This window comes from Fistularia commersonii, chromosome 23, assembly GCF_037954325.1.
Source record: "Fistularia commersonii isolate RoL2024-O1a breed Wild chromosome 23, RoL_Fcom_v1.0, whole genome shotgun sequence".
Taxonomy (NCBI): Eukaryota; Metazoa; Chordata; class Actinopteri; order Syngnathiformes; family Fistulariidae; genus Fistularia; species Fistularia commersonii.
Genome location: NC_141306.1, coordinates 1,273,613 through 1,289,916, shown reverse-complemented (window position 1 = coordinate 1,289,916; position 16,304 = coordinate 1,273,613).

Genomic DNA, 16,304 nt, shown 5'->3' with positions numbered 1-16,304 from the left:
AGCAACAACACGTGTGATATTTCTTTTAACTCTGCAGATAAACAAAAAACCCCTGTTGTCCTCCAGGGACAGCGCCGCCTCCCGCCCAGAAACCCCCGCTTTAATTTATGATGATCCCATAATATTTATCCTGGATGAACAAAAGGCAAAACAAATTGCGCCACGCCGCCCCCGGAGGTGTGGAATTATACGGCGAAATGAAAAAAAAAAAAAAAAAAATCCAGCTCTCCACTGCGGTTCTCAGCCATGTGACCGCCGGGTGGGTTTTTTTTTTATTTTTTTTATTTTATGTTTTAGGCCGGGCGGCAGGCGTCTAATGAAATTTGTGGCGAAGGGGAGCGGCGAAGTGTGAGGAGCGCGTGGGAGACGTGACGCGGTGGAACGGCGGTCCAAATATCTGCGAGGAGGGCGTTTGTCGACAAATAACCCTGAAATGTAAAAGTGTATTTGCATACATGAAAGACAACAGAGTACATTTGGAAAACAAGCACTTGGATGTAAGTAGCACTACAGCAAAGCTAATGCTAACACAAGGAGACATGCTATTTAACAATATTTTTTTATATACTGTATTTATTTACATGTTGTGGGCTGGAGGGACTTGTTTTGCTATTTTTTTTTTTTTTGCCGGCGTCAACTCCATATTCTGCATGCGGCTCAGGTTTTTGTGTTTTCCGAAACACTTGGCGATTATCTTTAAAAAGATATAGGGAAATAGGGATAATCAAGTCATACTAGAATTAATAATTAATCATTTGAATGATGATTTATCCCCTAGAAAATTAAACAAAAACAGAAAAAAATACAGAGGCCTAATTTGAACGTGATGCAACCTGACTATTTACGAAAATGCAGGTTTTCTTTATTTCATTTCAACTCGGCAACAATCGTCCACCCAAAATTTGAGAAATAAAATAGGATATATATATATTTAAGTTGAATAAGCACTCGAATTGAAAGTATCTCCAAAGGCTCCAAGTTATACTTGAATTAACAATTAATAATTTTAATGACAATTAAACCCCCCAAAAATTAATACAAATAAAAAAATAAGCAAAAAATTAAATAAAACACCAATTTGTATGTCCGAGTACGCAATTTTACACACAGGATCAGGAATTTTACGGAAACCGAATCTGAACGTGACGCAACCTGACTATTTACCAAAAATGCAAATTTTTTTTTTTGATTTTCTTTACTTCATTTCAATTCGGCAACAATCGTCCACCCAAAATTTAAAAATAAAAAAGGATATAAATATATAGTTAAGTTGATTAAGCACTCGAATTGAAAGTATCTCCAAAGGCTCCAAGTTATACTTGAATTAACAATTGATAATTTTAATGACAATTAAACCCCTTAAAAAAATTAATAAAATTAAAAAAAAAATAAATAAACAAAAAAATTAAATAACACACCAATTTGTATTACGGCGTAAATGATTTTACACACAGGATCAGGAATTTTTCGGAAATCGAATCTGAACGTGACATAACTTGACTATTTACGAAAATGCAGATTTTTTTTTTTTTAATGTCTTTATTTCTTTCAACTCGACAACAATTGTCCACCCAAAATTTGAAAAATAAAAATGTGTATATATATATATATATATATATATATATATATATATATATATGTATTCAAGTCGAATAAGCACTCGAATTGAAAGTATCTCCAAAGGCTCCAAGTTATACTTGAATTAACAATTAATGATTTTAGTGACTATTAAACCCCTAAAAAAATTAATAAAAATAAAAAAATAAACAAAAAATTAAACAATTTGTACGTCAGCGTAAACAATTTTACACACAGGATCAGGGATGTTATGGAAATGGAATCTGAACGTGACGTAACTTGACTATTTTCAAAAATGCTGATTATTTTTTCATCTTTTTCTTTTTTTTTTTATTTAAACTCTGCAACAATCTTATCAAAAAATGAAAATAAAAAAGGATTACATTCCAGTCGAATAAGCACTCGACTTGAAAGTATCTCCAAAGGCTTTCATTTCTCAGAAGACGCCACCCGAGGGTGTTTTGTTTCTGTATTTTGACACGATATTTACATGCAGAATCATATATTCCATAGGAATGCTTTTATCTTTTCATTCTATACCAATAATCCCCCTTTCATGCTCCCAACGACAGCGGGGTAATTAAAATAATCCTTTCAACGCGCCTCGATACGAGCGCCGGCCCTGCTGCGTCTGACAAATCCACCTCCTGACGTGTGTGTGTGTGTGTGTGTGTGTCTGTGTGTGTCTGTGTGTGTGTGTGTGTGTGTGTGTGTGTGTGTGGAGTTGGGGGGGGCAGTCATGGCGTCACACCGACACCTGAGACTCGTGCACTTCACTTCCACCGGTTATGATTCGAGAAAATCACGGAGGAACGCTAGCGAGGCTGTGGAGAAGATGTCGTCGGTGAGATACGAGAACATCGAGAACATCGTCTTCTAGAAGGTGGGAGAAGGTTACGGGGATTCTGAGGCGTCGGAAGAGTCGCTCGGAGCCGGTCGGAGGCGGTTTGACGGTTTTAAAAAGAGGAGCGGCTTCACTCCGTCCGTAAATGGAGTTTAGATGTAAAAAGTAGCGAAGCTACATTTAGCATAGCATTGTAGCATTCAGTGTTTAAATCAGGGATTGAGCACCGAATCCAAAACTTTTCATCATTTACGATACATAGAATACATTTTTCTAATTTAAAAACAAAACCGGGGGGCTGGAGCGGATTAATAATGTCTTGATTTACTTTAATTGAATTACCAGCAAACTAAGTTACGAACTCGGTCACAGAAACAGTTAATCTGGTCGGTCAAGGTAGGACTGGATTACTAGTCTGTAATCTGGCTGGGCTTTTGGGTCAGCGGTTCGCAAAGTAAATCTTTCTCGGTATAAATTATAGTTTTTTCATTATTACGAAACCTCAAAGTGTGGACATAATTACGCACTTTGTAAATAACTTGTCTATTTATTTTTATTTTCATAGAAAAACCTTTACATGCTCCATTGCAGAATGTCAGTGTGCCTGCAAAATGACAATTAAAAATCTCGATTCTTACACTTATTTTCATTGGATTTTCTGGATCTTATTTTGAAAAGTTACTGCCGCATTTAATATTATAATTGTCTAAAATAAGTTGTATTCACATGAAATAGTGTGAACTGGAAAAGTTTCTTTATTATTCAAACCAAGACTGCAGTAAAATTTTGCAATCAGAGCTTCTGGCTCGAGATAAAACAGGATAAAAATGTTAAAAATAAAAAAAAAGAAGAAAATAAATAAATACATTTTAAAAAACAATAAAAATTGCAGCACTAAGTGTGTAGCCTATCAGAAATATAGCAACAAAAGAAAAATTTCACTTTCATCCGATCGAAAAGATGAATCCACTTCATAAAACCAATAAACCCCTCACATTCTCTTTTATTACGTATTATTTCTCACATACTATTTATTACTTATAAAGCACATTTTTCTTATATTAAAAACAAAACCCGGGGGGCCCGAACGGATCGACCGCCTTTCGATTCATCTCAAATTCCATCTAAAAAATGAGCAAACGTACAGATTTCACATCCGAGAAAACGTCGCAATGCGTCCTTTTTTTTTTTTTTTTTTTAAAACCAAACTAAATCGGGGGACGTTTCCCGAGTCCCACCGTGGATGTTCTCCGTTTCACCCCGAACGCAGCGGACAGAGATCTTAACGCGAGGGGGTTGGGTGAGAACGTTACAGACGGCTAAATGTCAGATCCAACTCACCCTGACCTTTGCGTCGGCGCCCACGGCCTCTTCCTGACAACAACCTGGGAGGATTTCGGGGCGTTTTTTAAGCGGAGGGTGTCGACAGCCGACCGCCAGACAACTGTTAAAATCCTGGAAGACAAAACGAAGATCCTGGGATGAGAGGATTTTCACTTTTACGGTGTAATTTTTTTTTTTTTTTTTTGTGTACAACCTCCACCTCACACACACACACACACACGCATACGGGACTGACTCAGAAAATTAAAATAGTATGATAAATTAATAAATTAATAGATAAAATAAATAAATAATGATAAATTAATAATACAAATTAATAAATAAACAATACATTTCAAATAAATTAATAATTAATAAATTAAATAAATAGCGCAATTTTTTTTTTTTTTTAACTTTTTTTTACTTGAAACTCTGGCAAACAAGTTGTTCTCATCTCATCTAAAGTTGTTTATCTTCTGGAATGCAAATACAACAAACAATAATGTCATACATTCTGGATTCATTAGAAATCAACTGAAATATTGCAAGACTTTTATTATTTTAGTATTGCTGTTTATGGCTTACATCTTAAGAAAACTCAAAAATCCAATCTAAAAATATTAGAATATCATGGAAAAGTAATTTTTGTTTTTTAATTGCCTGACAGAAGATAGAGAACTTTAAGAATAAGAATAAGAACAACTTTATTTATCCCAAAGGAAATTGTTGTGCCAGAGTTTCAAGTAAAAAATAGCAACAATAAATAATAGTAGGAAATTGTATAAACAGTATAAAAAAGGGGGGAGAATAAGAAATACAAATAAAACTATAAAGTGTCAAAGTCACAAGTCAAGGCTATAAAGTGTCTTAAGGTCTTAAGAACAAAGATTTTAAGATTCCCTGCGGCAATCACAATAGACACATATATTCACAATATCACAATATTCTAATTTTCTGAGACAGTCCTGTATATATATATATATATATACATATTAGATAAGCCCACTGGATTAAAAGCAAACTACTTTCCCGCCAATGTCATTATTTTTGATTTCCATTTAAAATGCGCAGGAAAGCAATTTAACCATTTAAAAGTGATTTTCCCCCCTGACGGGTAATTGTTATTATTAAAACCTCACTTTCCAAAGAAATGTAAAAAAAAAAAAAAACGCGTGCGCTTCCTCTGTGGCGGCGCATCCAACGGCCGTGACCTTTGGTTGCCCGTGGACGCGGCGCTGATGTGATTGTTGGAGACGCTCCTTTCCACACGTGAGAAATTGTCAAAAATAGCAAAAAGAAGAAGAAGGAGAAGAAGAAAAGCAGGGTCGGACGAACAGGTCGCCGTCTCCTTCTCCCCGTGAATGTAAATCTTTCCAGGAAATGGAAAAAGCGGACAGGTTTTTCTCATTAAGTCTCGGCAGCAACAGGGATCTCAGGGCCAAAGAATATATATTTAACCCTTGTATTATGTTACCGTTTCATTACTTAATTACATTTGACAATTTACATTGCAGATTTAATAAGACGGAATATCGGCGTCAGAACGAAACGCCACGACAAATAAGAATCAGTGAGAAAAAAAAGATTGTAATGATAATAATAAAAAAAGGAAAAAAAGCCCAAAAAAGGGGCTAAAAATCAGCACAAAAACAATCCACACTCAGCAGTTCAGGTCCTGAATTAAACATTACGGTATTACATAAACATTTTTAGAACAAAGATTAAATTAAGCAAGAAAAGCATTTTAAAACAACGGGATTCAGCAAAATCTACATGTTTTAAACGCGGCGGCGAGGCCTGCTGAAGAGTTCTGGTCCTCATGTTCCTCATGTTCTCCATGATGTCTCTGCACGTGGCAGTGATTGACAGCTGACTCGTCAGTGTTAAACCCCGCCCCTTTCCTCAAAGTCCGCTGTGATTGGTTCCTACTCGGCGTGACCCGGTGAGCCGGACAATCGGCTGATAAATAAAGTGCCGACATTTCCGGACTATAAGACCAAGACACCATCAGCTGGAAGAGGACAAAGCACAGATAGGAAATTATTTTTCCTTGTGTTTATTTATGAAAAAAAGGATTTCCAGTATGTATTTGTAGATGTTATCGGTATTAAAATATTTCATACATATCTCATGATACAACGTGGACACCTGCGGCTTATAGACACTATATGTCCATATATATTTATTTAGTTATTTTTAACCGGTGCTGCTTATATTAAGGTGCCCTCAATAGCCCAGACATTACAGTTGTTATTATTAGCATGCTTGACATTATCATTGCTATTATCAACATCTCTGTAGCATAATTACCATTCATTTTTTTTCATATAACCTTTTTTTTTTTTAAACATTTAAACTCAAAGTCACTTTGAAAAACAATCACAGCAAAGCTGGAGCACTCAAGAGATCCTCATCAATGTACATATATTTATTTATTACTATTATTCATTACGATTCAATTAATTTAATTCTTTATTATTTCGTTATTTTTAGCCTGCGCGGCTTATATTCAGGTGCGCTCAATAGTCTGGAAATTACGGTAGTTTTATCAGCTGCCACACTCGGTTTTAGACATTAATTTCAGTCAAATTGTGAAAAACTGCATGAATCTCATCTGCAAATACAATGAAAAGACAGAATACTAACACGTTCAAAGAACATCAAGACACTCGCATGAAAACGTCCGGTTTTTCCACCCGGCAACTACTCAAATGTTAACTTTGACGGTAAGAACAAACAAACGTTAAAAAGATCGTCTCTGATAAGTAGATTCTTTTATCTGATCCGGGGATTTACACACCTGAAAACCTGGCGCGCACGCCGGGATAAGCCGTAAACGACCTAACCGGCGCCGGCTTCAGATGTGTTCAAATAACCCGGCGCATGAATGGCTGTTTTCAGAGAGGGGCTTTGAGGGAGGGGGCCGGGCGGCGGCGGCGGCGGCGAGCGCTTCACGTGACGGCAGTAATTGAGGTTTCCTTTTTGAAATCCACTCTGCGCCAACCTGAGTGGATGACAACCCCTGATAAGGTTAAACTAACACCAAGGCCGATCCGCTGCAAGCCACAGGGCGACCGAAGCCCACGTAGAGCAGAGTGTGTGTGTGTGTGTGTGTGTGTGTGTGTGTGTGTGTGTGCACGCAAACACACACTGCTCCAGTCTGCGCCAAGGTGCAAGATGTGCAGTCGTCTCTTCCGTGGTCGTAATGACGGTTCTGTCGCTTCCTGTCTCGTCCCTGAGGTGCTGATAGTCTGCACAGCTCGCTCTGGATCTGCACATACTTTAGCATTCTTTTAACATTAAAAAAAATAAAAAATTGCCAAAAAATAACCCAGATGTGGAAATCTCCGCGTTCAAACACTCGGCTCCAGCTCGATGTGTGTGAATTCATAGCATGGAATATATATATATATATATATATATATATATATATAATATTTGCATGATATTTTGCATGATATTTGCTTTCTGGTTTTTTTTTTTAACTCTTGAAATTTCTTGCATTTATTGTGAATTTAGAGAAACATTCCAGGTCAATGTGGCATTTAATTCAAAGTATTATGAAATCGCTTGATTTTTTTTTTTTTTTTTTCTTATCTTAAAGCCTGTTCATCCTGTTCCCTTAATCCATGCAGCAAATGTGAAGTTCACTCATTGATTATTGATCTGGAGGCGGAGCTTAACCCGGCCCGTCATCTGTCAATCAAAGGGCCACGTGCGGTATCAACACTCGTCCACGTCTGAATGATCCGACCGATCTTCTCACCGGACCTACGGACGGAACCGGATGGAGAACCTTCACAGACAGGGGTGAGAACACGAGGACTCCGTGGAGATGAGGAGCCTGAATCCTAATTATGTGGGTCAGCCAAAGTTCAATCGCGACTCCTGGGGGGAAAAAAAAAAGGGGAACGCGACATGAAGCCTCCGCCGGAGCTGTTGGAACCAAAATAGCCCTAGATGTTTCTTCTCATTTCAAATCCTTTCTGCCGTTTGACGAGCAGACGTCGAGATGCGGGCGTTATTTGCGGAGCCTGAATCGGATCTTGTGTGCGGATACGACGCGCCGCGGAGGCTAAAAACACCAGCTCGCTAGCCGAAGGTCTCCCTTACGCTGTTGTGCAACGAGGAGTTGAAGCCTTTTGTTTTCTCTGTGTTTAAGTCGTTAGCTTTTGATAAAGAGCATTTCTTTTTTCAAAGATAATAAGATTTTTTTTTTTTTTTTTTTCTTTTCAACATTTTTCACAAAAGAGAAAGTTTTCACATATTTAACTTGGCAAAATAATATTCCGGCGAGTTTTAAATCATAACAGGAAAAGAATCCGTCAGAGTCTGAGGCTGAAACAGCTCCATCGCAGATAATATATGCTCTATTATTTTGTCCCTGATGTTATCTTTATCCCGATTTTAGCAGGAAAACAATGTTAAGTAATCATATAATCTTGGTGAAAGGATCGGATTTTATCGGGAAGATGGTTCGCTGTTTTTCAAGATACCGAGTTGACTTGTGAAGCATTCCTCAAAGTTAAGGGAATTATTTTTGGATCAAAACAAAGCAGCCAGTTTTGTATTCTTTTAAAAACGATCCACCGTAAATAATCATTGTTCCGTCATTTCACGGCGACAGGAAGTCAAAATTGAAAAATCTGTTTATGAATCTGTCTTTATGATTCTAGGAGATTCTTCTTAGTCCACCGCTAGTCGAGCGAAAACACTTTGCAGAGATCATTTCAGCCGTGAAAACATCTTCCCCGTGAGGCGGGTGTGTGTCTCAGAGAATGACTGACCGGAGCTGTCCGAGGAGATGGTCTGCATCAGAAGGGCTCAAATTCTGTCGTTTTTTTTGTGATTTCACTCAAATGAGACAAACCAGAAATGCCAGCACGATAGACGCTTTCTAACAAGTGCTATTTTATAGACTTTAGACACTTTACAGAAAAGCACGAGGCATTCTATCCGTGCCTGCTCGATCGTTATCTGAACACCTAATGTGCGAAATTGTTTGTCCTAATGGGAAAAAACGTTCATTAAAACTAAGAAACTCGCATGCCTCGATAAAGAAGCGTGTAACCGCGCGTTTTGCTCCTTTTATATCGGTTAAAAGTTAAAAACGCTCGGTGTGAAAACAGCTTTTTAAAAAGAACAACATGTTTAGTCACTGGCCTCATTAAAAGTTAGTGAGGCAGTCACGATGGAGATTTATGTTTTTCTAAGAGAAGATGAACACAGAAAAGTATGTGAAGTGACGAGCGAAGCGGCAGGAATCCCTTTCATTCCCGGGTCGGTTCACCGCGATATGAAGTATCGACTGCTATAGAATGATTCCTCTATTTTATGTTCAAGGAGAAGAAAACACTGTTGACCTCTCACCATTTCCATCACCACAGAGTAGACCACCTTCTGCTTCTTCTATGAACAGTGAGTGAAGTGCACACCTGCGATGAAGATGCGTAGGTTTGTTTTGTTTTTCCAGTCCTTCACTGAGAAAGAAAATAAAACAAAACATAGACGTCACACTATAAACCTTCTCCGTCACATCTGACCTTGTGTATCCACTGAAGCGCAGCAATGCAGCTCCATGGGAAATACACAATGATATGTGATAAAATTGCAAATTGCGTTATTCACTTCAAATCAATGAAATAATACAGTAAATAATGATTGAGGGTACAAATATCCACCCTTGTTTAAACCGCACGGAAAGTTAGCAACAAGTTGACAGAGAAACCTGACAGGCTCAGGGGATTCCCTGTCAGCACCTCGACATCACTAAATGTAACTCGGCAGAAATATGACAAAATATTGCTTTATAAACAAATAGCAACGCTACAAATCAACCGGTGTGGACACATGGGATAGATATTCAGGAAACCTGCATACATATGCTCTGTTACGGACGTCAACACCGGAGCATGACGATTAGCCATAGCCAGGAGCATTAGCCATCGCCCGGAACTTTGGCCAGAGCGCCGTGGCGTTAGCGTTAGCGTTAGCATTAGCGTTACGTTAGCGTTAGCATTAGCATTAATAGTAGCAGAAGCAGCAGCAATAGCAGCAGCAATAGCAGTATCATTAGCAGTAGCAATAGCAGTAGCAATAGCAATAGCAGTAGCAGTAGCAGTAGCAATAGCATTGGCATTGGCATTGGCATTGGCATTGGCATTGGCATTAACGCCGGAGGATGAGCATTAGCATAAACGCTAAGGTATTAGCATACACTCCCATACACAAACGCTCATAACGCAAAGCTTAATATGAACCGAGGAAATAACAAAAGCTCAATAAACTATATCTTTAAGGTACTACCCTAAAATATAGACAGAGATAAAGTATCTGAAAAGCAAAAATATTCAACGGGAAGACGAAATAATTTAACAAAATGTCACTCACTGTCTCTGTCCACCGGAGGCTGTGGGTGTAGCAGTGAAATGGGTCCGAGTGGAAACGGGCAGGTCAGGCCAAAGAAATGCAGTGAAAATAAAATATTTGCTGATCGTGAAGTAAAACTTAAACTTGACATTTAAGTCAAGTTTAAATAAATACATGAAAATAATAGATGCAGTAATGGGGCTAATCCGTCACATATAGATCCATATGAACCCACTTCCTGTTTCTGAGACCGTGAGACTCCTGGATGACCTCTGACCCCGGCTCCTCAAATTGAAACTGGATAGAGACGGAGGAAAGGATTTTCAAGACTGTCCGACACAATAAAATCATCTTTTTTTTTTTTTTCTTTTTTTTTCAATCCACTTCCCTCCGACTGACTCTCGCGTACCGACGATGCGCTTTCAAGGAGACGGATCTGTGAGCTGTCAATCACACCTTGTCGAGATACAGCTCCGGGACGGTTGTTGGCGAGGAGAAGCGAAGGATGGGAGGGAAAAGAAATGGAGAAGGGGAGAGGCTGGGGAGTCCTTCTACCGCCTGGAGCCTTTGACTGTGAGAAGAAAAAGAAATTACAGTTACACTATCTTCACAGAAACCTCCCAGACCAAGGAGGGATTTTATCTCCTGGGACATAAGAAAGCAATAGAGGGTTATTTCCTGAGAAGTGAGGCAAAAGAAAGGAGAGACAAGTAGAGAAGAAGGAGGGGGGAAGGGGAGGATGCGGGGATGGAATATAATGAGAGAGGCATGGCGTGACTATAGAGATAATAAAAGAAAAAAGAAAAGGAAAAAAACACCCGAGCAACAACAAAAACACAAACACAACCCGGCCGCGCGGTCCCTCCACGCCAAACCCTTTCCCGTTTCCACAACAAAAACATCAGAAGCGCCGGCGGGTCGCGATCCCTGAAACAAATACGGTAAAAGAAAAAAAGAAAAACGCGAGACTTCGGCTTCACGCGACGCCTTTTACTGCAGTCAAAGCGACGCAGGAACAAACAGTTATCAAAAGGGGAAGCGGAGAACTTGCAAAGACGGAGGGGCGTTCAAAGACGCTCTGGAGATCCAGGTCGGACGAGAGCTCCACGATGCAAAGCGGGACGTTGTCGTACGTGGAAAATCATGGAAAAACACCAGCGAGGCCTTGGACTCGTCCGTGAAGAGATTTGAGGTTTAATGGTTTTAAAAAAAGGGGCGTCTTCATTCCGTCCGTAAATCTAGTTTAGACATAAATAAGATAAGATAAGATAAGATAAGATAAGATAAGATAAGATAAGATAAGATAAGATAAGATAAGATAAGATAAGATAAGATAAGAACAACTTTATTAATCTCAAAGGAAATTGTTGTGCCAGAGTTACGGAAAATAGAACAGTAATAAATAATAAAAAGAAAAAGGCAGAATTAGAAATAAGAATAAACTACAAACTATAAAGTGTCTCAGTGAAACTATAAAGTGTCTTAGTAAACAAGTGATAAAACTATAAGTGTCTTAGTAACAAGTGAGGAAAGGAGTGCACAATAGTATGATAAAAGGAAAAATTGTCGTGTACTGTTATGAAATGAAATATTGCACAGTTCTGAATATTGCACAGTGAAATGAAATATTGCACAGTTTTTGCTTTTTTTTTTAGGTTAAAGATAGGTTTTTATAGTTGCCGGCGGCAACAATAGTAGCAAAGTTACATTTAGCACAGCATTGTAGCATTCAGTGTGTAGCCGTTGAGTGAAAGAGCAACAAATGCATCACCAGCATCTTCATTTTCAAGTTAAATCCACTTTATAAAACCTAATTATTTCCTTATATTCTCTTTTAGCATGTTTGTTAAAATACCGTCAATTTGGGATTTTATACCGCTACTTTTTCCACACGCTTTGAACACGGTGGCTTATTCAACAATGCGGCTAATTTATGAATTTTTTGGGGTCTTATTGAGCCAAAACATTTAGCCAGGTCACATCGGACCGATGAAACGAGTGTTCGATTCCGACAGCGAAGAAGACGACTTTAACGGTTTTGTGCGCAGGAGGAAGACCGAGATAGCGATCAGCTGGAGGAGGGCAAAGCGAGGAGAGTTACAGGCCAGTTACAGGCACTGTTCGGAAAAAAGCATTGTTACCGGTATGTATTTAATTAAAAGTTAAATTAAATGTTTCTGTGTAAATATCTCATGTTACATCATGGACACCTGCAGCTTATAGACAAGTGTATTTACACATATATTTATTTAGTTATTTTCAGGTGCGAGTAATCGTCCAGAAATGACGGTACTAGTAAGAAAAATGTATTTGCAGGTATGAGAATGTGACCTTGTTTTATTTATCATTAATATCTGTCATCAGCTGTGTTACAAGAACTGTGACCGGTATGTATTTAATTTGTAGAAAAAAAAAATAATGTTACAGCATGTGTCCAATCGAAAAGTGCAGCCTGTATATTTATTTAGTTAATTTTAGCCAATCAATAGTCCAGAAATAACGGTAGTTTTTATAAACATTTTTTTCAGTATTATTGCTTTTATTAATATCTCTGTAACAAAATTAACACTCATATTTTATAACATTTTTTTTTTTTTTAACATTTAAACTCAGTGTCAATTTGAAATCACAGCAAAGCTGGAGAGCTTAGTGATCCTTTGGAGAACAAACAGATGACAGGAGACACGTTCTACTGATGCTCCATCGATATGTTTATTATTTATTATTTATTATTTATTATTTATTATTTATTATTTATTATTTATTATTTATTTATTTTATTTTTTTTTAGCTGGTGCGGCTTATAATCAGGTGTGCTCAACAAGCCAGAAATGACGGTAGCTATTATTCGCATTTTTATCATTCATATTTCTATTATTTACACCTCTGTCGCATAATTAGCATTTATTTTTTATAAAAAAAATACACATTTAAACTCAATGTCAATTTGAAAAATGATTACAGCAAAGTGGCAGCGCTCAGTGATCCTTTGGAGAACAAAAAGATGACAGGAGATGCATTATTCTGATGCCCCATTAATTTAATATATTTATTTAGTTTATTTGTTTGTTTTTGTTTTTTTTTGTTTTTTTTTTGTTATTTTTTTTATTTGCTATTATCTTTTTTTTATTTTTTTATTTTTTATTTTTTATTAACCGTTTCGGCTTATATTCAGGTGTGCTCAAAAGTCCAGAAATTATTGTAGTATTTTTTGATAAAGCACATATAACAAAACCAGGCGTGATTGGATAAATAGCATTTCAATTCATTTCAATGTAGGAAATGGAATTTAACTGAGTTAAGAACCAATTCAACTCCTAAGTGAAAGTATGTAGGTTTCACATTTGCAGCTTTTTTATCCCCCCGTGGCAAAACACCCCCTTTTTCCCAGAACGCCCCCCCCCGAATTCGGGATTTCCAGATCGGTCCTGGTGGCGATGCGGCAGATGACCGCCGCGGGAAGAGTAATGTTCGGACCAGCGGGGCGCCGACAGCACCGAGCCATCCATCTTCGCGGTGATTGTGCGCGGAGGGCAGGCGGAGGGCCTGGTTTTGGCGCTTCCCGCCGTGCGGAGACGATCCTCGACACGAAGCCTCGCGCTGAAAGGATCTCCACCGGCGCTAAAAACTCCCACGGCGGCATCAATCAAAACTTCGCCTCCTCGCCGCCGGAGAAAGATGATTTCCAGTGACGTGCGGTGAGTTTTTTGACCGGTGAGGCACCGACTTCATCACTGTTAGATTTACAAACAACCCCGCAGAGAAGCTTATTCACCATTTATCAACTTTCCGTACATTTAACTTTAAAAAAAAATGATCACGGTCTTATCTTTACTTATCATCTGTTGTCTTATATATGCTCTGTCTGATATATACTGTCTCAGAAAATCAGAATATTGTGATAAAGTTCTTTATCACTACACTAGACTACAATCTTTCCTTTTATCATACTATTGTGCACTCCTTACCTCACTTGTTACTAAGAAACTTATAGTTTTATCACTTGTTTACTAAGACACTTTATAGTTTGTAGTTTATTTCTATTTCTAATTCTGACTTTTTCTTTTTATCATTTATTACTGTTATATTTTCTGTAACTCTGGCACAACAATTTCCTTCGGGATTAATAAAGTTATTCTTATCTTATCTTATCTTATCTTATCTTATCTTATCTTATCTTATCTTATCTTATCTTATCTTATCTTATCTTATCTTATCTTATCCTCTGTAATGCAATTAAAAAAACAAAAAATACTTTTTCATGACATTCTTCTATTTTGAGATAGGAGATTTTGATTTTTCTTAAGATGATCAGCAATATTAAAATAATAAAAGGCTTGCAACATTTCAGTTGATTCGTAATGAATCCAGAATGTATGTTTTTTTTGTTTTTGTAATTGCATTACAGAAGATAAAGAACTTTATCGCTATATTTTGATTTTCCGAGATAGTCCTGTACGTCTGCTGTCTCTCTATTCATATTTATTTCACTTTTCTATTTTTGACCTTGTAAGTGCGACGCTGCTGTGACAAAGGAATTTTCCCCACGAGGATCAATAAAGTTGCGAGTCCAATGTAGAAAATTGTCGAAGTTTGGATACGAAATCCTCCATTTTGAAAGTGAAATAAATGAATGGCTGCTCTTGAATCACTAACTCTTGCTAACTCTAGAGAAGAATCCCAGGAATCGGTGAGGCAGGAGAACTGCGTGCCTCACTTAGTCGCTCTCGGCAGCTGTTTTCTGATCGTTCGGCGCAAGAAATTAGTACCAAACATACAGTTGTTGACAAATTGGAAATGGAAATCATCTAGCAAAAGTGTTTAAACGTTTTAAAAGTGACATACAAAGAGACGGCCAGCAGAGCTCGCCGGCAGTCGGCCATCATTGCACAGTCTACATCGAGGCTCGACGGTCGGCAGCCTCACCGCACGTCTCCGCTCTGTAAACAGTGAAAATCCAGCCATTTTAAATCAAAAACAATCCAGAACTGGTGAAGCTCAATGAAAATCACTGATAAATAAAACTGTTTCATTCTTCTTTTTTATTCATTTTCTTTCCAAGATTGGCAAGTGAGGCACGGCCTCTCCTGCCTCCCCTGCATGTGTCGGACTTCACTTGACAAGGTTGGGAAAATAACATCTGAAAGTCGAACGTGTGCGAAGACCTTTGTGGACCCAAGTGGGAACAAAAGATGGAGAACATGGAGAAAATACTTTGGGTTGAGCATCTGAAACCATCCCTGGCATGAGAGGCGGGGCTTAACCCACCTGTCAATCAAAGAGGCAACTAGCAAAAAAAAAAAAAAAAAAACATAGAACAAACATACGGAGGCACCGAATGGTCTCCTTGTTCGCCGCCATCCCTCGCTCCCTCTCTCCGACGCTGGAGATGAACTTTCCATGTGTCCCACTGTTTGTTTTTTTATGTTTTGGTTTGGCACGCCGAGAGTCCCGCAGCGACTGCGGCGGCGAACAATAAGCAGACGTGGCGGTGACGGACCCGAGCGGAGCTGCTCGGAGAAATCTTAGAGGGTCTGTTCTGGCCTGGTTCCCCCTCTTCTGCGGCACCGCCACCCTCCGACACGCTGTTGGAAATCCCGGAGAACAGGGGTTAGCGTTCCGCTCTCCATCCCAGCGCGGAAAACGTGATTAGTTTTTGTCTCCAAGCCGCGTTCCGTTCGATGCTATTGTTCCTCTGTATTACGGCTAAGCTCCCCCGCTCACTCCCTCCCTTCTCTTTTCTGAGATTTATTTATTTTCTTTAACACATATTTTATTTTTAACCTTTTATATTACCGGGGTGAGGACAACAAAAAAAAGAACTCTGTAGTCTCGGAGGGGTGGGTGGAGGTTTCGGCCAACGTGGGCGGCGATGCACTTTTACAAAAATGAGACATTTAAGACAAAAAAATAGGATTGAAAGCGTGTGAATGGTTGTGGCCCCTGAAGATACCATCCATCCATCCATCCATCTTCTCTGGTTTATCCAGGGTCAGGTGGCCCAGAGGCCCAGAACTACCTCTTCCCGGCCTTGTAGTCCAGCTCCTCTGGGTGGAGATGTAGTCTCTCCGGCAGGTCCTGGGTCTTCCCCGTGGTCTCCTCCCAGATGGACATACCTCCCTGTCCAACAGGTGTCCTGAGCAGATGCCTGAGCCTCCTCATCTGGCTCCACTCCGAGCTCCTCCCGGAT